The sequence below is a fragment of the Triturus cristatus genome, chromosome 1_1 (genome assembly GCF_964204655.1).
Source record: "Triturus cristatus chromosome 1_1, aTriCri1.1, whole genome shotgun sequence".
Taxonomy (NCBI): domain Eukaryota; kingdom Metazoa; phylum Chordata; class Amphibia; order Caudata; family Salamandridae; genus Triturus; species Triturus cristatus.
In genome coordinates, this window is record NC_140579.1 from 1,291,224,280 (window position 1) to 1,291,249,067 (window position 24,788).

The following is a 24,788-nucleotide window of genomic DNA, read 5'->3' on the forward strand; positions in this document are numbered from 1 at the left end:
GAAGACAACAGCAGCTAAAAACTCACCTCCGGTAACAGTGGAAAGCAATACCTGGTAACGCGGTCTGTAATCAAACTGACTAGATTGATTTTAGGAAAAAACCAGAATGTTATTATACATAATCTTTCGTCTGACAAATGTCAGTAGCCTATAAAGGTTTAAAATAAGATAAATCAACGTGAAAAGGTTTTGTGGTTCAGTTTCATTGTGAGGATATATTTTTGCACATTAAACACAAGAGCTATCTAGTCTAAACAGACTCAAAGGTTTCCTTCCCTTGTTTTGCTTTAATTTATGTACAGCACATTTTTTCCTAGAGAAGGTGGAAACCATGGGGCAGAAGGCCTGTATCTGTTACTATTTTTGCAAAACAGAACATCTTCATCAACAAGATCATGTGCAAAAGAAAAAAAACATTTTGATGCTAGAGCATCACATCTAAAGTCGTTAGAAACTGGTAAACGCTCTATAACTGCATTAGGTTTGAGCCAATTTAATCAAAGAAAATACTGTTGAAATATTTGTGAAATGTGAACTTTACTAGGACAGTGAGTATAGAAGAGAAAAGGGGTATTTTACAAAGTAAAGGTACCAAATAATTATATCACTAGTGAACCAGCAAAATAGACTGAGCAGGGAACAGAAAGAATCCACATTAATATCAAGACTACTGCCCCGAGAAAATACAAATGTTTCAAAGTGTCCCTTTTACCCTAACTTGCTTTTGGGACGAAAGTCCTCTGCATGATCATCCGGCAAGTCATTTATGACTTGCCATACATTTTGCTAAATGTGACCCTCAATCTCTACGAGGACACTGAGGTGCCTCCATCTTTTAACTGTGCGGTTTGGTTTCTCAGTTACCTGAAATGACCCCACTGCCCCAAACTGTGTGAGGGTAGCTATTCATCTAATTTCCAAGGCTATGGAAATAACAGCGATGAAAGCAGTGATTTTCTTGTTCAGACACACAACCCTTTTCATCTGCCACCCTTGTGTAACAATCGTTCTGCTACTCACAGAAGTAAAGAAAATAACTCCACTCACCACCTTCAACAAAAATCAAACTTATCTCATCAGACAAGCTTTACATTCTTAACACCCCACAATCTAAGTGTGCTATATAAAATGACTTAGAAATGAGTGTGTTGGGCACTAATTCAAGAAAGGAAAAAAGCCACCCATAGATAGACGTTGAAAACTGTAAGCGCATACCGTTATGATCCACACCATGAAGCTATTGTTGCCCTGAATGGAGCACACCTTGCTAGGTCCAGAGAAGTTTCCCCAGACTAGAGTGAAATCTCCTTCCCCCTTCCAGCGTTTCTATATGTCACCTAAGCAGAGTGACTTGCCCAGAGCTTTCTCACCTTGATCAACCTTGATCAGTTTTCACTGGTCTGCCCTCTGCTTCAGAAGCCTGTGAAGTCAGGACCAAATGAGGATGGCCTTCAGCCTGATTAGAGAAGAACTTGAACTTTTGAAAAAGGCAAATCAGTTGGCTCTTGCTTCCCACTCTGGCCAACCATATGGGATAAATACTTGCTCCCTTAAGCCAGTATTTTGTACATCTATTTGACATCCAGTGGACTACGTTTTCCAGCCCGCCCCTAGCAAAATCATAAGATCAAACTAGCCTAAGCAGGGATGTGGAATTCCTATAGCCCGACGCCCGGGACATATTGTTTGCGGTCAAGGGCAACAGGTTTTCATGTGTAATTTGTCCTTGGGACAAGTAGGCAGGACCCCCTGCAGCACAAACCATTTGGCTGCCAGTTTGCAGTGACACGTTATGGATCAGGGAAGGGCACTTTCTGCAGTTAAGGTAATGTTTTTGCCCATGTGTTAATGCTGTTCAAACTTGTATCTATGGTTCATTAATTGACAGCCTTTATTATTATGGTGAACGCTCTAGATAAATGTTGCAAGCTGACTGCACTACGGACAGTGGTTGCAGTATAAAAATGTGTACACACTTTCAAAGTTTAGCAATATGAGGCTATGTATAATGCTCCAAGAATGCTCTCTGATTTGATGCAAATATTTGCAGAAGCTTGAAAACAAGATTGACGATTCTTTCCTTTCAAAATAAAATATTCTTAAAAAACGAAAGCAGGAAAAAACACATTTCGCTAAACTACTGTAAAATTTCAGGTACTATTACTTTGCAGCATCATATAGTAACACGTGTTGATGCATGCTAGTATTTCCAGAAAATATTCATAATGGAAAATCAGTGTCACCAGTTTCATTAAGATTATGAGAAACAAAAATAAACAAGCATTGGCAAAGCCAGTGGGTCTGAAATTGGTGGTCAGCTTTGCAGTTTTGTCAATGTGTGAATTGTTTTGGCATTGTTTTTGTAAAACCTTATTGCTGTGGCCCTCACCATTATAACAAACATTGGCAAAAGCCAAAAATAGTTTTTAGTCTAAAAAAACACACACCACCACAGTAGTTACTGGCACTGAACAAAACTACTTTGTGTGCCGATATAATCCTTGTGCAAGAGCAGAATGCTGTCACTCACAGTGAAGCCAGCTGATACAGAGAGAGACTGAATTTTAATAAATGCATAAGGTCATGGTCAATGCAAGACCAAATTAGGGGCTCAATTATTAAAGTCTCAAAAGTGCACCCATGGTATTTGTCCTTGCATTAAGTGCAGCTATATGGCTTTTGTGAATTCCCAAGAATTTACAGAAGTAGAACAAGAAATAATACTCCTAGAAAATATTAGTGGACTGCCTTTAGCATGTGTAGATTTGCTCAAGCGAGAATCTGAGTGTTCGCAGGTTCACTTTACCTCCAACCACTTTTTTCCCCACTCTGGAAGAAGGTTTACGTCTGCCATTGTAAAATTTCCAACATTTCTCAGAATGGGAAAAAATTAGCGAAGAGTTGTTGAAAACTCTTAAAACATGCAAGTTAGTAGGTTTGCACAGACTCAAAAGGGCATTCTAACCCTGGAAATATTGCTTACCACTATCTTCAGCCCCAGTATGTAGATCTGCGGAAACGTGTTAACATAAGGGGATTGCAAGTATTCAAGCACTACTATGGTATGAGCCCTGGCATAATCAGAGAGGCTATATCACAGCTCTTATATAATGAGATTGCAGTCATAATGTGTCGCCGCACTACATGGCACCAAATGGACAAGTGGATTTTGCTACAGGATAAGTAGATTTATGAAGCAACCCGCACCATGGACAAGTAGATATTTTATTAAATTCCATACCCCTGGCCTGTTGGGTGTGGTTCTCCTACACAGACTGGGTGCAATGTCTTGACTCTTAAAGAAGCCTTGTTACTGTGACCTCTGGAGTGAAAGCGTACTGACCTGTTCTGCAGAAGATTATCCAGAATGCCCCTGTATACAGACAAGCTGCCCTGACCTAGGACGCGCTGCACAAGCCCCAGATGAATGGAGAATCTGCATGAAGACCACCTCAAAGAACCAACACATGCACGGCCCATCTGGTCTATAAAAGAGGGATGCAGGCCAAAGACAAACACTGATGTGGTAGTGGAGCGACAGAAGTACTTTCCAGACCTTCAATGAAGAACTTGCACTGTTCTTGACCTTGCAGGTACCCTTTGAGACTCTGAGGGTCCCAGAGGAGGAATGCCACCACACATCCTGCACGGGTTAGATTATTTTGCCTGGTGCCAGTCACGCCGATTATAGAACTGTTAAAACTATCATCCTGGTCCCTTACAATTTCTAGTTACTACTAAGCGGTAAATGATGAAGCCCAGCAGGCTAGTGGGTGTCCTGGTCTTATGGGCGTTTCCACCACAACCAAATACGTTTGACTGTGATAAGACGTTTCTTATTTAAGCCCTCTAAAGCTGGTGTTCTAACTGGTTTTGGGAGTAGCTGAACTATGTTGTGACCAGACACTGGTACAGATCAAATTGAACAGCTCCCTTTATTCTTGCAAGCACACCCAGTTGCACATGTATAAGAGTTCAATCGAGTTTTGAATGTGCCCGCAGTCACCTATTGGTCCTAACCAAGTCACAAATATGTCAAATGTTTACACTGTTTCCTTGAGTATTAGGACCAGGCGTCACTTTAAGCACCCTTGGGGGTTTGTGTTAGTCTATCCAACTTTGATAAGTTTGATAAGATTTTTTAAAATAAGTTACTTTACTTTCACTTCCATTTAGTCATTTTATTGATAATCTCCTCATATTTGCAACTGTTGTCTATCTTCCCCAATGTATATCTAGCTGAAAGCTCTTCATCAGGGGAAAACACTGAAGCACATAAAATCAGCAGGCAAGAAACAAAGAACTGTATTTATCCAGGAGGATAGAGCGCCACTAAAGTATACAAATGTAAATTTCATCCATTTAAAAAAAAGACGATCCACAGGAGGCCCTAATCTTATTTCATCTTAGAAGTATAATAGGTGCAAGCAAGATACTGTATAGAGCATGTGGCAAAGGTGTCATGTGTTGAATCGGACATGTCGTGCCAGTAGCTACACCACACTGTATCATAGGGTGATTTCCCTCAGAATCCCACTGTAAAATAAAGCCTCTTTACAAAAACAACATTTCCCAGATCGCACACTCTGAGACAGTAGTGGTGCTTACCTGTGAACAGCTCGCATACATCTTTACACACTTAATCTACTGATACCCGCACTGTATAGACTATAGGCAAAATTACCAGTCTCACGACTACTGAAAGTGCTCACCAGCAAGGTAATATACACAGAAATTTGCCCTGTTGGCGCTCCCAACTCTCAAGAGCTTCTACGGCAAGTGTGGACCCTGTAAAATAACATGCTGGCTACTCCCAGCATTCCCCGCTGGTGAGTCATGTCATGGAAGTGTTTAGGCTGCGTCCACCCAAGCCATCTAAGACAAGGGTCATCATCTTGGACTGGTATATATATCTATTGGAAAGTAACTAAAAGTGCTTGTGCAAACTACATTTTCAATATAATTAAGTCCCACTGGGCAAAAGTGCTATATGAAAACCAGACAGGTATGAACACCTGATCACCAGATGCATGGACACCAACAACATGAAAAACCATCAACTGTACCAGTAACAACATTGAATTGTTTTGGTGGTGGGGTTTTGGATTCAGAAACGTTTTGCTCATTGTCTTTTTAGTGTCTGCAATTTTCACAGCTGGGGTTTTACCCCACAGAGCTGTTCAAACTAGAAGCGAGAGCCAGAGCTACTTATATTGAGGGCTAAGCATACCATAGAAACATTGCATCATTTCTGTCAGGTACTTCTTTGCCAGTGTCTAGGATTTCAAAAAGGTTTATAAAAATTCTGGTAAAAGACCGGGTGAGCGATGAAGTTCCATAAGTTGACCCTAATGCAGCTTTATCAGGTAAATAGTCAATGTCATAGAAATTTAGTTCCCAGTGTATACGTGCTATAAAAACCTTCAGGGTTAGTTTTCTCTATGTATCCGATTTTTTTTACTGCTTTTTTAACTGCTTTTAAGGTGCCTTCAAATAAAAGTCCTATTCTTTGGAATACATAGCAGTGGCTGGACCTTGAGTTTATGGAGTGTTATTTACTGCATCATGCTGTATCGCAGTTTTTAACCCTTCTAAAGCTTATGGCAAATCCTTGACAGACACACCCTGGAGAGTGAAGGACCTAAACTCGTAATTATACTAGAGGGCTTTTATATGTCACCTGGGGAAGCAAGTGGTAACTAGGCTTCTCACTTGCCTCTAGCACACAAAGGCCTGGCATCATTCCTCTTTCTTGCTAAATATTTTTTTCATACTTTTCTTTCCTAGGAAGTCAGATAGAGAAGAAAAGATCTGTGTATCCCTCAAGACCTCCCCTTACCGTCCTCTTAATCTCACTTTGCAGAGATAATTTTTCCTTGAGAGCAACTGCTACCAGCACACCTGTCCGGTGTCTTTTGCGGCTGCCAGTATACAAAAAATGTACATTTAAAACTAGGCATGCCCCATACCAACATGCTACACAGCAGAGTTGTCTTTTCTCCATCGTGGTTTCTACTTCTGAGGGATAGCTATGCAACTCACGGCAGAGCTTGTTGTTTTTGTTGCTGTGCATGGTCAACCTTGTCTTGTTGATTTCACCTAGGTTTTCTTGCTCTTAATTAGATAAGCGATAGTTTCTTAACAAGCCTGAAGTGGAGGTTTTTAGATATAAAGCCTGTCGCCAAAGAGTGCCTGACACCACAGAATTCACCACAGAGGACAAAGCAACACAGAGTGTGATATCACAAATGATGAAGCTACAGGCCAAGTAAGATCAGGCAGTGTACGAGCCAACACAATGTTTCTCAGAGAGGATAAGGTCATGGAGCAGAGGGACATTAAAGAGGACGGCTACTGCAATGTAGCAGAAGATGCATTGACTGCAGGTTCAAACATATAGAAACGAACATTCTTGGTTATATAGAAGGTTAATGTTTATACTTATTTGATAAAGGCATGGAAGCACAGTTTAGTATGGATGGACAATTAACTTCAGTGTATAAGGCTGAGGTGATAGTCTGGGTTGTTTATTGAATGATACGTATTTGTAAAGAGTATTGTAAAGTAAGGACTGTGAAGAATATTTTTTAAATGAGGGATGAACTGTTCTATAATTTCATAAGGTGCAATTTTACTGACTGTTTTATATATTTTTTTTAATCAATCCATTTAATTTCAATCAAACAATGCAAAAACTTCATATCCGGCGCGTGTACTTAGAAAAGATATAGAAACCTGGATCTTCCAAATCACACTGTACCTCCCTGTCTCACAAGATATTGGCTCCCAAAACACAGTCACCCAGTGAGGAGCCAATATCACACGGCGTGCACAGTTAGTTGGAATCCCCTACAGAGAGGAGATTTCCAGCTAATTGTTTGGAGGTTCTTTGCAGCAAATATTCTTTATAGGGTGTGAAACCTCCACAGGCCATGGCCGGCAGGTAACTTAAAACAATGTGTTGGTCCACCAGACCTGGCACTGCAGGGCACTTCTTTGAAGATGAATGTGAACTTGTGATCAGGCAAAAAGCTTTCATGATGCAAAAAAGTCAAAGGCTGAAGTGAGATTTCCCACTGCCCCACAATGTATGCTGTGGTAGGCAGAATCAGAATGAGATTTGAGCAGATCAATGGCTGGGGAGGGCTGACCTAAAGATCCTTTATGCTTTTTTCATGACTTACAAGAATCAGGCAGACCGAAAAGCGGTCAGGTCGGACCTAAAAACAAATAATGATCAAGTAATACGCACACAGCTAAATAAAAAGAAGAAAATTACAAACATGCATACAACTATAGTTGGTAAAACAATATACAACACATCCTTAGAGGGTCTATCAAGGATTTTCGCAAGGCAAATCCACTATCCCAAAGGTTCATCAGATAGTGTGACCAACACCAAAACCATTGCCTACTACAGTTACCTGTGAGATTCCATGTAACAAGATACCAGTCTAGAGGTTTTTTTATACAGTGGCATAACAATCCACACTGAAAGGTCTCTTTCTTTTAACATAAGCTTTCACAATAAATTAGACAATACTAATGCCTTAGTAATAACTTTTTATAATAAACAAATCAGACCTACAGCATATGACTTAACTTTTCCCAATCAACTATTCTGTCCTATGCCATCTATCATTTGCTTGTCACCATAACCATTCACGCCTGCCTCACATAGAATTAGTGAAACCACTAGATAATCATCAAGCATACAGATATAAAATTACAAACAGGCACAAAATCAGAGTTGTCTAAATAGCATTCAGCCCCGCCTTAGGCCATTGTCCTGTATCTCAAACCCCTGTAGGCGTGCTGGGGGACGGTATTCACAGGGAAAAGCCTTCAGCCATGCAATACCAACTAGGCACTGCTTTTAGCCATGTCCTCTCTGCAACAAACGGACTAACCAGTTACCACAACAATTGTGGGCCGAAAGATTGCTTTTCGGCTCTCTAGATGGCTTTTTGTCATTTGAACTTTGAATGGGTGCATAAGAATGTACGTTTCCATTCATGAACTAGAGAATGAGTTTAGAATGTATTAAATAAAGGCATATTCTAACTTTGAGGTGGCATATGCTCATGATTCTCTGGAGCTAGGTAGGGGTACTCAATATGCAGCCCCAATTTCAAAGACGTTTTTCACCACAGCAGGATCAGTTCCTGCAAGTTACTCAATAGCACGAACAGTAAAATCTGTAGCCAGATTCCAAATGAGACTGAAATTTTGACTAATGATTCAGTTTGTTCATAAACGACCATCCAGATATACATGTTATGACTTTCCTTTGAGGCTTCTTTCAAGAAATCATTGTACAGATTTTCCCCAAACCCAAAAATTGATTTTGGCGCAAGCAAAGCACCATCTGCAGCCCAAGTTTGCTTGTGATCCAACTGGAAGTTTTGCATTCTAAAGCAACAAACAAGCATTGGCAAAGTCAATAAGTCACACCTACGCAAGAGCTTTTGATTTTGTCAATGCGTTCTAGCCATACTGTACACTAGCGTGGCTGCTGTTCAACATGGCTAAAGGTTAGTGGCGTGGAGTGTCGAAGAGCGGAGTGCCGTAGAGTGAAGTGGAGTGTCGTAGAGCGGAGGGAGTAGAGTGAAGTGGCATAGAGTGGTGGGAGTAGAGTGTTGCAGAGTGGAAAGGCGCACAGTATTGTAGAGTTGAGTGGGGTAGAGTGGAGTGGCTTAGACAGAGTGGAGTAAAGTAATGTGAAGTGGCATAGAGGAAACTGCGTACAGTGGAGGGGAGTGTCAGAGTGGAAGGGCATGGACTGGAGTAGACTGTCAGACTTGATTGGAGTAGAATGCCTTAGAGTGGTGTAGAGGGACTTAGAATGGAGTAAAGTGGCTTAAAGTGGAGTTGCGCAGAGTGGAGTGGTGCGGAGTGGAGTGGCGCAGAGCAGAGTGGCGTGGAGTGGCGCAGAGCAAAGTGGAGTGGCATGGAGCGGAGTGGAGTGGCATGGAGCATAGCAAAGTGGAGTGGAGTAGTGCAGAGCAAAGTGGAGCGGAGTGGTGCAGAGCAAAGTGGAGCCGCGCAGAGCAAAGTGGAGCCGCGCAGAATGGAGTTGAGTGTAAGAGTTGAGTGTCGTAGAGTGGTATACAGTGGAGTAGTATAATAGAGTGCAGTGGCACAGAGTGGAGTACAGTGTTGAATTGTGTCATAGCGTGGTGTAGAGTGTAGTGGAGTGTCACAGTGTGTTGGTGGGTGGAGTGGCATAGCGAGTCATAAAATGGAATGAAGTGGCACAGGGTAGCATAGAGGCAATTGTATAGAGTGGAGTAGAGTGTTGTTGAAATGCACAGAGTGGAGCAGAGTTTTGTAGAATGGCAGAGTGGAGTAGAGTGTTAGTGGAGGGAAGTGGAGGGGTGTGGAGTCCAGCACAGTAGAGTGGCGCAGCTTAGACTGTGGTGGTATAGAGTGCATTGGCATGCGGTGGAGTGCAGTGGCGCAGAGAATAGTAGAGTGGCACAGAGTGGAGTAGAGTGCGGTGGCACAGAGGTGAGTAGAGTGACAAAGAGTGCAGTGGTGTAGAGTACAGTGGCAAAGAGTAGATTGTTTCAGAGTAGAGAGAAGAGGCGTGGAGTGGTAGAGGGTAGATTGGTGTAGAGTGCAGTATCATGTAGTGCAGTGGTTTGAAGTAGATTGGCATGGAGTGGCACAGAGTAGAGTTCAGTGTATTAAAGTGGAGTGGCGCACAGTGGAATGGTGCAGAGGTGAGTGGAATGGTGTAGAGTGCAGTGGCGTAGGGAGCAGTGGTGCAGAGTAGAGTGCCTTAAGGGGCACTGGCAAGGAGTAGAGAGGTGCAAAGAAGAGAGGCGTAAAGTGCAGTGGCGTAGTGTGGGGTGGTGTAGAGTAGAAAGGAGAGGCATAAAGTGGAGAATGCACGGTGTGGTAGCGCGCTGCAGTTACAGACAACACATTTTCAATTGAAATGACCAGTACATTTGCACATACCGTTTTACTGATAAAACTTACAGTGCACAAACGATAATGTGTGGCAATGGCGTCACCTAATGCACTGATTTGTTTGGTCGTATTTAAATACTTGTTTCTACCACACTTCAAAATTGCAAAAAAAAAATTGCTTCATTTGTGCTTTTCTAATTTCGATATATTTTGAATTATTTGCACAGTTCATGTATATACATTTACATTTTGTTGCGTGCTAGAAAAAAAACTTTTCTTTCCCTGAAAATTTCCCCAAATTTGAAGGCCTGTGCACAGAAATCGAGGACTCGTGGAAGAATACAAGGAGTGATGGTAAACAAGATTTGCGCCTCCAGAGGGACGAAGACATGCTGGACCACCTAAAACAAAGTCAGCAAACAGAAAGCTAGAAAATTTGAGTTCCAAACCACAAAGCCAATGGTAATCAATGGGGAGCAATGCATCACTAGAGAAGCTTTCGGAATACCCACAAGAAGTCTTTTCGCAACCAGACAGCGTAGACTTCAATCTAAAAATTCGCTATATGAATGTGAATTAATTTTTGGGACTTCACCCTAATAACTGCCCCTTCCATTTACTAATCTGTGCAAAGCAAACGTTGCAAGGATTAACTATTCTTGCATGTACACATTTTTGGGGGACTTTTGCAGAATTGTCAAAAATTATCATTCATTAAAAAAAATCTCAAAAAGGTTTCTGATAACCAAAAGCAGTCCTCCACAGTAGAAGAATTTGTGGGCGACTACAACTCCCCTTCATACACTGCTATTGCTGATCTTCAATCAAGTGAAGTTATGGTTGACTATCAACATCACCAACTAAGAAATACAAACAAACAAAATGCCTTACACATCTGTTGATGGGCTGTTATTGTTACAAATCAAAAAGTGATTTTTTTTTAATTTCTTCATTATTGTTAGGTGCACATTCCTCAATCCATTACTCATAACCTTACACATGACCATAGAGGACATCGAGTAACATATATACATTCTCTGATGTTCCTTCACGACACTTGAATGGTGTTGAAAGGCTGCAGTATCACTGACAGAAACAAGATAGCCTTAAACAGAACGGATAGAGTAAAAGACCTTGCAGCACCATTGTTCATTAGGAGGTGTCCTTGAAGGTACTAGATTCGCTTTAAATGCTACAGCAGTCCTGACAGGTAACTGCCATCAATAATAGTATACAGAGAGGAAAGATTACTAGAGCAATGATCAGTAAAAGAGGTCTTCACGGTGATATTATGGAGAGGAGACGTTTCAGTATCACTCAGGTTAAATGATGCCCCAGCTTTAAAGGGCGCAAAAGGAGTTCAGATAACTCACAGTTAATAAATATCCTATTAGTCAAAACAAGCAGGCGAGAGGATGCAATCAAATGCTTAGTTGAGTGTGCAAGACCATTGCAAGCATTAAACGCTCCAAAAGGTATGCCACTGCACACCACGTGTGGCATTTAAATAATTTTTGGAACGTTTGGGCTAGAAATATCTTTTTAGCTAAAATCTACAGGTTGCGTAGCAGATGTGAGATTATGTGGCAAGTGTGGTAAATCCATAATACACGAAATGTGAAATATCACAAAATTCTACTAGCCTTATTTTTATGTAAAGCATTACTGATCGTCCAAAGGGCTTCTCGGCACAAATAGGAAAAATTAAATAAAACCACATAAACAAGCACTTTTTAGGATCCCTGGCAGTGACCCCTAAAAGATACAGAGCCTACCAGTCTTTTTGTAGGATTATACAAGTAGTACGAAAACTGAACTGCATCACAAGTCCCAACCCCAAAGGAACTGGTCGAAGTTTCAGGTTTTAAGATGCCCTCATAAATTATTGGTGGGTAGTCAAAATACACAGGGCCTAGTAGGTCTTTCCACAACTTCAGAGTAAGACATTACTGGGAGCCACAACCAACCTTCGAGCGTCAGACATTGTGCACCACTAACAAAACAGAATGAGTGGCGTGCATGAAACAAGAACATGAAACAACACTGTTAGCACTTACATTTTGATTCCACAAAACAGGGTTAGAACCCCAATAGCTTAAAAAGTAACACAGAGATTTCAGTTTTCTGTTCACCACAGACAACCAACGCCCATTTCTGTAATAAACAGAAATAAATGTGACTGCTAATTCTAACACTTATTCAGACAGTGGCATTCTAATTAATTTCTAAGTAAGAGATTATTTCTGACAGTCGGATGATTTTTCAAACGCTCTTAACCTTAACAAAACAGATAAGATGAGGCACCGGCATACTCTGTGTATCCAAAAGGAAACTACAGTGAAATGAACAGTCTGGCAGAGACAGGACATTGTCTTTACTGTAGTGCAGTAGAAGACACTATCAAGGACCTTCTCAGTTTCACAGTCTACCATGCAGAGTTCCAATAACAGACTGAAGCGTCAGTGACCAGGGGTGACCCGAATTCAGAAGGCCATAAATCTGGTGTCCAAGGGATCGAAGCGGCTCCTAGTATTAGGACCTCTGCTTTCTTAACATTTAATTGGAGTGGGTTGGCAGACATAATAGCTGCTGCAGCTAACAAACTCTCTAGAGCTACAGGCAGTCCGGTACGACACTACTCTGTCCAGCCAACCGATTCAACACTAGGTTGTACAGCATGTACGGCAGTTTACAATGGTAATGTGGAGCAGGCTGAATCATGAATAATAGACTACGGAAACGGCCATATGTACAGTGTAACTCTGCACTAAAGTGGTCAGTCTAGCGTTTTGTATTACCCTCCACCACTGGGGGCACGGAAACATGGGTACACGCCCTTAGTGAGGTACAGTTCTGTCTGCTCTCTGCTGCTTGTATATGCATATGTTTCTTCATGAGGTTATGTTTGTTGAATTCTAGTATTACAATGATAACCTGCAACTGGACAGGCTAAGCGGTCTCCCTTTTTTTCCAGATTTACAGAACTGGATTTGGACATGGCTACTTTATGTCAATGTATTGCCTTAATAATATGCCTGGATACTGTAATGTCTCCTAATGCCTTTCTTGCTGTACCCATTGCAACAAAAAAAAAACAAGTTTAAAAAATAAAAAGCTGCCAGTCGTCTGTGCAAATATATGCTCTTCAAAAGGCAAGGACCACCTTAACAGACTGATGCCCCAATCGCCAGGCTCCCAAGAGCAGTGTGGGAAGCAGCTGCATCCTGCTCCCCGCATAGCAGGCAAGCCAGGGTTTATCAGATGTATTTGCAGGGCAATAATGAGATTCCATGTCAGACATGATTCAGAAAGGCTGAGAAAGGAACGCATATAAACCAAAGCCGTAAATTAAAGATGATCCTTCCCTTTACTCGGCTGGGATTGAGGGGTTTGAGGGACACTGCAAACTGCAAGACTGTGGAAAGCGGGTAGAAATGCTTGAGAAAGTGAACAAATCAGTTAGACTGCTCAGTGAATTAACGCAAGAAACATACTGAGATATGTCGATCCGGTGAAGTCCATAACGGATGGAAAATGGTGTATCATTACATACAGCAATAACAACACTTGCGCACCGAAGTGCATTTTGGGTGCGCAGCACGCCAGTGTCATGGATGGAAGAGTGTGTGTTTAACAGGTTGATATTGTGCGTGAAGACAAGAGTTGTGTTTATCACAGTATGTTCAGTCTTTTGTACAACGAGCGGGGAGCTGATCATTCAGACCGCATATAATTTTTCCATGCATCCCGCTGGGGGATGCCGCTCCTTTCTGTTCGGCTGCTAGGACTGTTAACTTTGCATACAGAAGCGGTTATATTTTGTCTTGAAGCAGCCCTGGCCTGTTGGCCTCTGGGCAAAACACGTGTCGGCCGTTTTGCGTTCACCTGCATTCTAATAAAAAAAGATAAGACTATAACGACATATCATTCCACTTCCTGTTTCTTGTACGCCAATCCAGACTTTGGGAATTCATTACCCTGCGATTCAATATAATATTTGTGGGCACAAACGTGTCCGTTTTGTGAATACTTACCCTATACCAGGTGTTCCTTGGGTAAAACCACTGATTAGGGTCACTTATCCAAAACTTACGTGGCATCTCGCCCCTTCCTGGTGGTGCGGACCGGCGGATTTCGTTGCCTGCTCCTGTTGCCCTGCTCCCTGCAGCTGTCCCGGTCTCCCGCTGCTGTGTTGACATCTATCGCGGCCGCAGTGGGGAGACGGGACCACACGCCCCAGCAGCCCTAGCGGCTGTCCCGGTCTCCCGCTGCTGCGTTGACATCTATCGCGGCCGCAGTGGGGAGACGGGACCACACGCCCCAGCAGCCCTAGCGGACACAACCAGCTGACCAATAGTTGCGCGCTAGGAGGCGTTTAACTCTTCGGCGCTGCTCCCGCGTCGCGGGATCGCGCGCGGGTAGAGCCAGGACAAGGGCGGGACCGTCTGTGGCCGTCAGGGGCCGACTGAGGCCGGGCCGGGCTCCATCTCCTTGATATAGTTGTACTGTATCTTATTATTATTATTTTTAAAGTATTTTACTGTCAATGCACAGAACTGTGTGATTCGTTAGTACTTTGTGTAGACGTTTGTCTCTTTTCCTATATCAATCAAGGCGTCAACTGAAGTCTGCTACTGCTCTACTGCATCGACTGTGTTCATGGGGAAGCACAAGGCTCAACACTCTCATAATGACACAAGGCAAAATAATACACCATTGCCAACCTTGACTGCTATTGACCGTATGCTTCAAAAAACAATCGGGGTGGTCGCCTCGGCCATTGAAAGTACTGAAAGGCGTCTTTCGCTCCCTGCTGGCCTGCCCCCCCCTCTTCCCGTAATCAATGCATCGGTCTATACTACTATGTCCCATGACTCTTTAATCGTACCATCTTTTCTCGATCTCCCATTATCGAGAGCACAACAAGATTTAGGGAATTTAGCATTTTCCCAACAGCAGACAGCTGATGATGTGTTGCCTATTCAATCCAGGCTCTCCCTGGCTATTTTTTCTATACAGGATTCGCTTGATATTTCACCTATGCATGACGACCCACCAGTACAGCCGGGTACAGAACTACCTCTAAGCCCAACCTCTATCACTGGCTCAGAGCAAAGTACTTCTATTGGAATACCGCAAATGAGAACCAGAGGCCAGAAGGCGAAGAATAAGTCAAAACATTGTGATAAGGAAGGTCTGCAGTTATTAAAAGCTAAACAAAAGAGAACTACTAAACCTTGTAAACCTGCCATTAAACTTAATATGGAACAAGGTCAAAAGGAAAAGAACATATCTTCAGCTGCTCCTCCTAATATTCCTTTGAGTGATCTGTGCACAGGAGAGAATTTTTGGCAAAAAATGGAGGACATGTTGACTTTCTTGATTACACCTATTTTATCTAAATTAGCAATCATTGAAGATAGGGTGAATAATATGGAGACTCATGTGGTGGGGGTTTTAAAAGTTTCAAAGGTAAATGAACTTTCTTCCCTACAGTCTGTTGCACCCCAACTACCTGTTTCTGACGTACCTAGTAATTTTGTGAAAACTTCAGAGACATCTGGTGGATGTCAACAGAAAGAGTTTATTGGTATCAATGTTACTAGCTTAGAGGGAACAAATGGACAAGGTTCCTCTAATTCAGTCCCTAATTTAGTTCCATCTATTGCTAGACCTGCTGTAGATACCAGGGAAAAAATTATTACACCCACCTTACCTACATTAAACTTACCTCCCGAGGCTCGACCCTATACCGTGGTGTTAGCAAATGTTCCACCTCTTGCCCCAGACACTCTTGAGCATTGGTCAACTCTGAGGAACAAAGCCCTTCACTATTTGTCAATTAAATTTGGGCCAAATACTGCTCTTTTTTCAAACTTTAAGATGGTTAGAAGAGTCCATTGGCTTGGATCGTCAACAAAATCATTGAGAGGGGATTGTGTGATTGTCTCGTTTAGGTCCCCTTTGTTGGTTAACCACATTTTGGAAAAATGTTATACTGCCCACTTAGCTGTCGATTATGTTAATATTGTGCCCCTAGACTTCTTTTATCCTTCAATTCATTACGAAAGGTCATGGGGCCGTGGCCCCCAACTCTATAATTTGGGATTTTCTGAAGTGCAAAGATATAACATACCAACATTTAACCATTTTGATATTCTAAGTGGACTTGACAATAATGACTGACAGCAAACCTATCCTCTTCACATTGCCCCTACTGCTATCACAGATTCTGGGTGTGATCCCAGGAATGATATTTTGTCTGAATCGGAAACAGTTCAATGCCCATTACAGGCAGATGATAACGTAGGATGTTTAGTTGCTATGGAATTGGGACCAGGGATAGGTTGTGAGATGGGCTCAATACCTTCTATGGTAGATTCTACTATGGCTCCTATTGTCTGTCCCTCACTTGGATCTCTACCTTGTAGCATTTGTTCTTGGAACATTGCGGGTATTAAGTCTAAAATTGGCAACCCACTTTGGCAAGATTTTATTAACTCACAAGATCTTGTTTGCCTGCAAGAAACCTGGACCATAGACCCGATACATCTAAATGGGTTTAAAACGTTCCATACTCCGGCTGTGGATACCCTTCATGGTAGAGCCAAGGGGGGTCTGACAACTTATATATCAAACAAATTGCATTTAATTAAGATAACGGAGCCAGTTAAAGATCCTCATTTCCAGGTTTTGACAATAACCTTGGATATCGCAACCCCCATTGTCTTGATTAACCTTTATAATAACATGACCTCCGGGGAAGTTCCTAGCATCTGCAAGAAAATAGTTAGAGTAATTCTCTCACAGGAAAAAATCCTTGGATTTAACACGCTTATACTCCTTGTGGGAGATTTTAATTGCTCTTTATGTAATCTGATTGCAGACAATAGATGCAGTCATGGTAAATATGTTGATGATGATGGTTTGCTTTTGTCTCACTTTAACCACTCTATTTTGGGTGAACAATTGAATGAACTCATTGGCCAATTGGATCTGGGCTTTGTCAATGAGGTTTGCCCCATACCATTTCATCTTCCACCAACCTTTAATGGGCGAGGCTGTTCCTCCACGATTGACTTTGCACTTATTACAAATAAGCATGCTTCTAATATATCAACTTTTATTGTATCCGATATTGTCTTAAGCGATCATTTCCCACTTTGTATTTCCATTTTGATTCCAAAACGGTCTGCCCCAAAAAAAGGTTCAGACCATGATATACTCTGGAACAATCTTGCCATTGGTTCCTACAATGGCTTTACGCTTAAATGGGACAAGGTGGATCAACCTAAAACGCTTAAAAGGGTATGCACTAACTGTGCCCCTGATTTTTTAGCATGCTTAACTATGGATGTCACTCCAGACAATATATTAGCATCCTTTTTGTCAATTTGTAAAGAGATTAGATCCTCTCTGACAAGACAATGTAGACTTCAAAAACCCCCGAAGGAGGGTTGGTTCAACTCTAGGTGTACTAAGGCGTACTCCCTCCTAAAGGAGGCATTACACAAAAAACCTAGGTGTTTAGAAGCTGTACGCACACTCGGGACTCAATATAAACTTGCTATTAAAGATAGGAAAGATGAGATAAGAAAGGAATCTTGGGAGGCATTGCATGAGGCCTCGACACGTAAAGATAGTGCCAGTTTCTGGAAGATTATCAGGAATCCTTTATTCACTGAAAAGTCTTGTCCCTCTCTTGAAATAGCAATTTCCGAGGACGAGTGGATCAACCATTTCTCAAAAGTTTATGAGGGGGATAGAACGTTCTCCTCCTTTTGCAATCCTTCTAACTATCCATCTTTGAAAGATATGCAGTTCACCCTAACTGAGGTCAAAAAGGCGATCTGTGCAAGCAAGAGTGGGAAGGCCCCTGGCCCTGATGGTGTACCCATAGACATATTTAAGGCTGATTTGACTCTGTGGGCTCCCCTGCTGGTGCAGGTGCTGAACGCCTGTTGTGTGTCAAAACTCTTGCCCACTTGGGTGGAGTCCATAATTGTCCCTATTTTTAAAAAAGGGGATCGACATAACCCGGTCTCTTATAGACCGATCTCCCTCTTAGATTCCTTTACAAAAGTAGCTGGACGAGTAATCCTGGACCGCCTACTTCTATGGGCTGAGGATAACTCAATTTTATCAGACTTACAATATGGTTTTCGTACTGGGCTAGGCACAGTGGAACAGGGTCTAAACTTCTTGATGTTAACAGGGAAATATACCAGGGCAAAAAGGGAGAATTTGTTTGTGGCATTTGTAGACCTCTCAGCTGCTTTTGATTGCGTGATTCATTCCAAACTGTGGATACTACTGGAACAAATTGGGGTTGAAGCTAATATTATTTATTTTCTTAAATGTTTTTATAGTGATGCTTCTGCGTCCGTACGCTATGGAAAAAATGGGGAATGCACGGGCAAAATACCAATAAGGAGCGGGGTAAGGCAGGGATGTGTCCTCGACCCCTTCCTTTTTAATTTATATATAAATGGATTGGAGAAAGCTCTGTGCAAAAACAATAATTTTGATCCCCCTCGTATTGCTGGTCGTCCGATCCCGCTATTAATGTATGCGGACGATGCTGTACTGATTTCCCGTACCAAATTGGGACTACAGCGCGTGCTTACAAGGTTTGCCCTTTTCATGAAAGAATTGGGCCTCAAAGTTAATATTGCTGAAACATTTATCATGCACTGTGGTAGAAATGCCAAATCAAGGAAGTCCATTTTTATTGAAGGTGAGCGACTAGTCTTTACACAGCAATTCTCCTACCTAGGTATTTTATTTACCCAAAAGGATTCCTGGGGTGAGGCACTGGCTGCAAAAAAACAAGCAATGATTCGCTCGACTGCCGCCCTGAGGTCCTTTTCAGGGAAATTAGGCACACGACCCCCCGCAGAGTTACTTAAAATTTACAAAGCTAAATGCGTTTCCGGCGCTATGTATGGTAGCGGGATATGGGGTTTTGTGGATCCTATTCAGCTCCAGGTAGTTGAGAATACCTTTTTGAGGTTTATCCTTGCGCCCCCTAAGAGTTCCTCTAACTTTAATTGCCATACAGAATTGGGGCTCTCTTTTATATCGGATCTTATTAAGCTAGAACCCATATTACTGTGGCACAGGATATGGTCCAAAGAAGAACCTAAGCTTAATCGTGATATTCTTCTAGATGTTTTAAGACTAGACGGCCACATGAGGATACCATGGCTGTGTTATATTCATACATTTTTTTCGGACATAGGTAAATTGGATTATTTTACAAATCCTATTACCATCTCAGCAGTCTCCCGGAAGGACCTCAAAAAAAGAGGGTTTGTCATTTCTTGAAACACGAAGGTGTACTGTGGAGGTTTTAAAACCTACTGTTTCTCAACACGAATTAATTTTAACTTCTTTTAACATTCAACCTTATTTGATATATGTTGCTGGTAATTACGATAGATTTTTATTGTGTCGCTTTAGATTTGGTGTTTTTCACAGATTGGTTAGTTTTCCCACGATAAATAATTGGTCTCATGATTTGCCTCCCTGCCCCTGTGATGAAATTTCCCCTCAAAGCACGATGCATGTTATATTATTTTGTAAATTTTATAATCATGATAGGCGAACCTTATTATTGCCATTATTGAGGATGATAGGCCATCGCCATTGCCGTCGTGCTTTTTATGAGATTCAACGCCTGGATAATCACTTTTGTGTTGCCACGCTTAATCTGTATTTAAAAAAAGTGATTTTTATTAGGAAAAGGATGACATTTTAATACATTTTATCTATTGTTGTTATAATTGTTTGGGATCATATATTTCATGAATAGTTTTTTGTAATTATGTATGTATTACTATCCTGAATTTTTATGTACACTTTTATGATTGTTTGACTTCAATCGAATAAAGTTTTTTCTGATTCTGATTCACTGATTAGGCATGTGCCACAGCTACATTTGGGTCTTGACCATGTGTGTGTGAACCCAGGTAGCACCCACTATCTCCAGCTGTGCCTTCTCATGGCTGCAGAAAAAAGCGCGAAGAGAAGCCGGTCAACTGCTACACATGACATCAACATACTAATCTAAAGGGAAAGGATTTTGAGTAGGGGTGGGCATAACTTGCGTAATTCTGTGTAATGTTATCAAGGCAAATTAACTAAAAATTCAACAAGATTATGCAGAATTATGCAAAAGGAGTAATTCTGCATTTAGTGCTGTTTTCTTTGCACAAAAATGACCACTTGTGTCAAAAATGGATGGGATGGTGCATTTTGTGCTAAGAGACCTAAATGCAACAGAACATAAACAATAGTGCAAGCAGCCGCTCAACAAATGTGCTCTTGCTTTAGGATATTTCCCTTTCCCCCCAAAATTACTCATAAATAATTACCTGAGCAGGCGCAACCTCATTATTATCGCTAATTATGCATCAAAGAGTAACACAGAATTATCAAAATTATTCTTATTACTACGGCGTAATTAAAATTACTGCCAGGCCTAGTTTTGAGGAAAAAAGGCAACAGAGGTCGCTAACAGGTCAGAAACAAGTTCAGACTGAGTAGAATATATGTAGGGCAGGTTCAAGAATAGGAGAGCGAAGGTCGTGTAAGGACTGGAGGCCGGTGGCATAGCATTAATCAGTAAATCATGATTTATAAAGCGTGGCTAATCACCCTATAGGGTATCCAGGCACTTGAAGACCCTGGAGGCTTATTCGAACAGTCAGGTCTTGAGGGCCATTCGGAATTCCGGAAGTGAGGTGACGGTCCATAGTTGCGTGGGGACGCTGTTCCAGGTCTTTAATGCAATGTGGGAGAAGACGCATCCTTCACTTCTGCTCTGGTCGATGCGGAGAGTATGGGCAAGTGAAAGGGAGGCAGACCATAGTCTTCTCAATGGTTGGTGGAAGTTCAGAGGTGGTGGTTGATGTAGGCGAATCTTTGGTTGTGCAGAGCCATGTGAGTGGGTTAGCATCTTGAATTGGCATCTCTCCTGTATGGGGAGCCAGTGGAGTTTCCTGAGGTGGGGTGTGATATGGGTTCCTCGGGGAAGGAAGGAGTCTGGCTGGAGCATTCTATATTGTTTGAAGTCTCTGTAGAAGGTGTGCGGCGATTCCTACGTAGAGGGCATTGCCGTAGTCCTGGCGGCTGGTGATGACAGCCTGTGTCACGGTGTTTCTCGTGTGTAGGGGTAGCCACTTGAAGATCATATGTAGCATGTGCAGAGTGAGGAAGCAGGTGGAGGAGACCGCGCTTATCTGTAATTTTATGATGAGCTTGTTGTCAATAATGATTTTGAGGTTTCTGGCATGGTTGAAGGGAGTGGGTGCGGGTCCTAGGTCTGATGCCCACCAGGCGTCATTCCATGTGTTGCTGCTGTTGACAAATATCAGTACTTCCGTCCTATCTGTGTTCAGCTGCAGGCAGTTGTTTTTCATCCAGTCGGCGACGTTTATCATGCATCTGTGGAAGTTGGTTCTGGTGGTGGTGGTGGGGCGAGTGTGTGTTTAACAGGTAGGTGGGGTCGTTGGTGAGTGAGAGGATGAGTTGGGTGTCGTCTGCATAGGAAATTATGTTGAAACCGTAGGATCTGACAATGTTGGCCAGCGGGGTCATATATGAATTGAAGAGTTTAGGGCTGAGGGATGAGCTCCGGGTGACACCACATGAGGACTCCTTGGGTTCAGGGTTGAAGGTGGATCCTCTACATTCTTCTGGTGAAGGAGGTGATCCATCTGAGAGCGTCCCCCTTGGAATGCCGATGTAGTAGAGTCTTTCGATCAGTGTGTGGTGGGATATGGTGTTGAAGGCTGCTGAGAGGATGAGGGGATCAAAGCGGATGTTTCTCCTTGGTCGAGGAGGGTTCGGCTGTCGTCTGGGTCTGCGATCAGGGCTATTTCGGTGCTCCGATTGCTGTAGAAGCCGGATTGAGAGACGTCGAGTAGCTGGTTCTGCTCAAGATGTGTAATGAGGTGATTATTGAAGAGCTTTTCCAGTACCGCCGCTGGGAATGGGAACAGCAAGATTGGCTTGTAGTTTATGAGTTTGCTGGGGTCTGCGAAGGGTTTTTGGGTCTCGTCTGGCGTGGGCTGCGCGCATGCGCAGTCTCGCTGGCGAGATTTAATGTTTTGTGGTATTTTCTGTAAAGGGCTTTAAGCACCGCCCCTGTTTTCCATTGGCCGGCGTCACCGTTTATGCTAAACGGTGGCCAGCCATTGGAAAAGAGCTGTTCATGACGTTTTCCTTCGGCTTTTTGAGCCATCCCATTTGGACGGGCTCATCTGCCTTCCGTGCGCCGTGAAAGCTTTCCTATCTTTATGGGGCCATGTGTTTAAACACATGGCCCCATAAAGACAAGAAAGCTTTCACAACGAACGAAAGTGAAAGCAGATCGTGCTTGTTTAACTTGCTTCACGGTGATTATTCGCCTCCCCCTCCTGCCCCCTCTCTCCTTCCTCCAGGTTTTCCTCCGTCTGGTAAACTGCTCATGCATTTTGCATTAGGCCGGGCGCTCCCGCTCCGTCTGGAGCGGATTGCAGGGAGAGATCGCCACGCTCCGAGCCATCCATCAGCTGACTATTGATTTAAGGACGAGCCTCCAGCGGGAGGCGGAAGCAGGGGATGAACTCCGTGTTCTGACGGACGGGGCGCGTGGTGATAAATCCCGTCCTGGGTGCGTGTCTGTGCAGGGCCCGAAAACACCGGGAAGGGGGAGGGGCGCTAGCAGTAGGTGCCCTCGTGTCACCCGCCCCATGACACCATACAATTTGAACGATGACGAGGTCAGAGGATAGGATAATGCTGTGTCATGTAAAGCGATACCTTAGGGCCGAAGTCGCTGCAAAAAAAAAAAAACCCACAAAAAAAAAACAGGAATTGAAATGGCGTGTTATCCTATAAGGCTGACAACACGGTTCGCCTCTAACATTAGGGGTGGCCTACAGATCGGAGTTCCAGTGCCAGCAAATATAGCATTCTCCCGAGTCTTGCAAATTAAGTCTATTAATATTACATGCAGTTTGCAGTCTGCGGCGCATGGCCGTCTTTACAGCAAGTGCAGCGCTGGTCTGCCTTTCCGCTTTTTAACTCAGCATCGTATATGTCGATGAATGAATGAATGAGGTTTGTATACCGCGAAAAAGTTGCCCCAAAAGGAAGGCCCCCCGCACTAGTTGAGGGTAAGACCGGTTGAAGAAATGTAACTAGAGGTGGGGGGACAGCCAACATTAGGTCTCTAAAGAGATGGATTTTTAAGAGGCTCTTGAATGAGTTATCTGATGTGGCACCTCTGATCCGGTAAACGTTTCAAGAGGTTCGAGGCCGAAAAGGAGCACCCACCTGCTCTGGTTTACTTAAGCTTGCAGTAAAGTTTAAGATTGTGCGATGTTACATGTCAACATACTTAAATAATTAACTTAAAAAAAAAAACACTGCAGATAGCAGTTGTTGTTGGTATGTCACTGGAACGTACCAGTTATCAGTCAGGAAAGGCAGAGTCAGCCACTTGCAGAAGTAACCAAGCATGAGTACAACGTGCAGGCAGGTCACTAGTTCAAAACATGACGAGACGGATCATATCGCATTCCTTCAACGCCGATTGGAAGCACGGCTGACCCGACGAGGGCCACAAAGCACCGATTATGAAAGGTGTTAAGGACCCAATAACGGACGGCCTACAAGTATTTCCTGATATTCAAACCTTTGGTATGTAAACAGTATTTACATATTAGCAGCAGCATTGCATGTTCCGCAGACAGAGGAGGGATCTATTTTCATGGACAAGGGGGGCTCTGGGTTCTGTTCTGGGGTGACCCCCACACCCTGCAAATAGGTATTTCTGCAGCCGTTTATGGCAATTTGCCAGATTGCGAAGTGTAGATGGTGCCAGATTTCCTGGATCCTCAGAAGCGTCCTTGCTGTTTTTATGGGGGAAGTGTTGAAAGTCTCTTTCCGAAGGGCACCGGGCCCGCAGGGGGGGGGGGGGTAGGATGGCCTGGAGGTCTCCCTTTGAGGACCGAAATAAACAATCCGGCTACAAGGCCTACCAGCGGCCCGACGTGCTAAAACCGGTCTAACAATGGCTGCAGGACATGCTCAGTGGGGTCAGTCAATCAATAATTTGTAAAGCGCACTACATACCCGTGAGGGTTTCAAGGCGCTGGGGGGGGGGGGGGGGGGGGGGGGGGGAGGGTACTGCTGCTATTGGTCGAAGAGCCAGGTCTTGAGTGGTTTCCTGAAGGTCAGCAGGTCTTCAGGATGTCGCAGGTAGAGGGGGAGGGTGTTCCAGGTCCTGGCGGCGCGATGGGAGAAGGATCTGCCTCCGGAAGTTGTTCTCTGGATGCGTGGAACCGTGGCCAGGGCGTGGTCAGCGGAGCGGAGTTTCCTGTTGGGTACGTAGAAGCAGAGTCGACTGTCGAGAAAGGCTGGGCCGGTTTTGTGGAGTGCCTTGTGTGCGTGGATCAGGAGCATGAAGGAGATTCTTTTGTCGACGGGGAGCCAGTGCAGGTTCCTCAGGTGGGGGGTGATGTGGTTGCGGCGTGGGACGTCGAGGATCAGGCATGCAGAGGCGTTCTGGATTCTCTGTAGTATGTTGAGGAGTTTGAGCGGGGCTCCGGCGTAGAGGGGGTTTCCGTAGTAGAGTCTGCTGCTGACTAGGGCCTGGGAGACTGTTTTCCTCGTGTATGTCGGGATCCATCTGTAGATCTTGCGGAGCATGCGGAGGGTGTTGAAACAAGTGGCGGAGACTGCGTGGACTTGTTTGGTCATGGAGAGTTTTGAGTCGAGGATGACTCCCAGGTTGCGTGCGTGGTCGGTGGGGGCCGGGGGGGACCCCAGTGACGTGGGCCACCAGGAGTCGTCCCATGCGGAGGGGTTGGAGCCGAGGA

General features: G+C 43.5%; 1 protein-coding gene across 4 annotated transcripts in view; it reads right to left on the reverse strand.

Annotated features, from left to right (window-relative positions):
• The window catches only part of LOC146871979 (ubiquitin carboxyl-terminal hydrolase 49-like), a 507,658-nt gene that overhangs the window by 221,165 nt on the left and 261,705 nt on the right, over nucleotides 1–24,788 (reverse strand). The window lies entirely within an intron of this gene.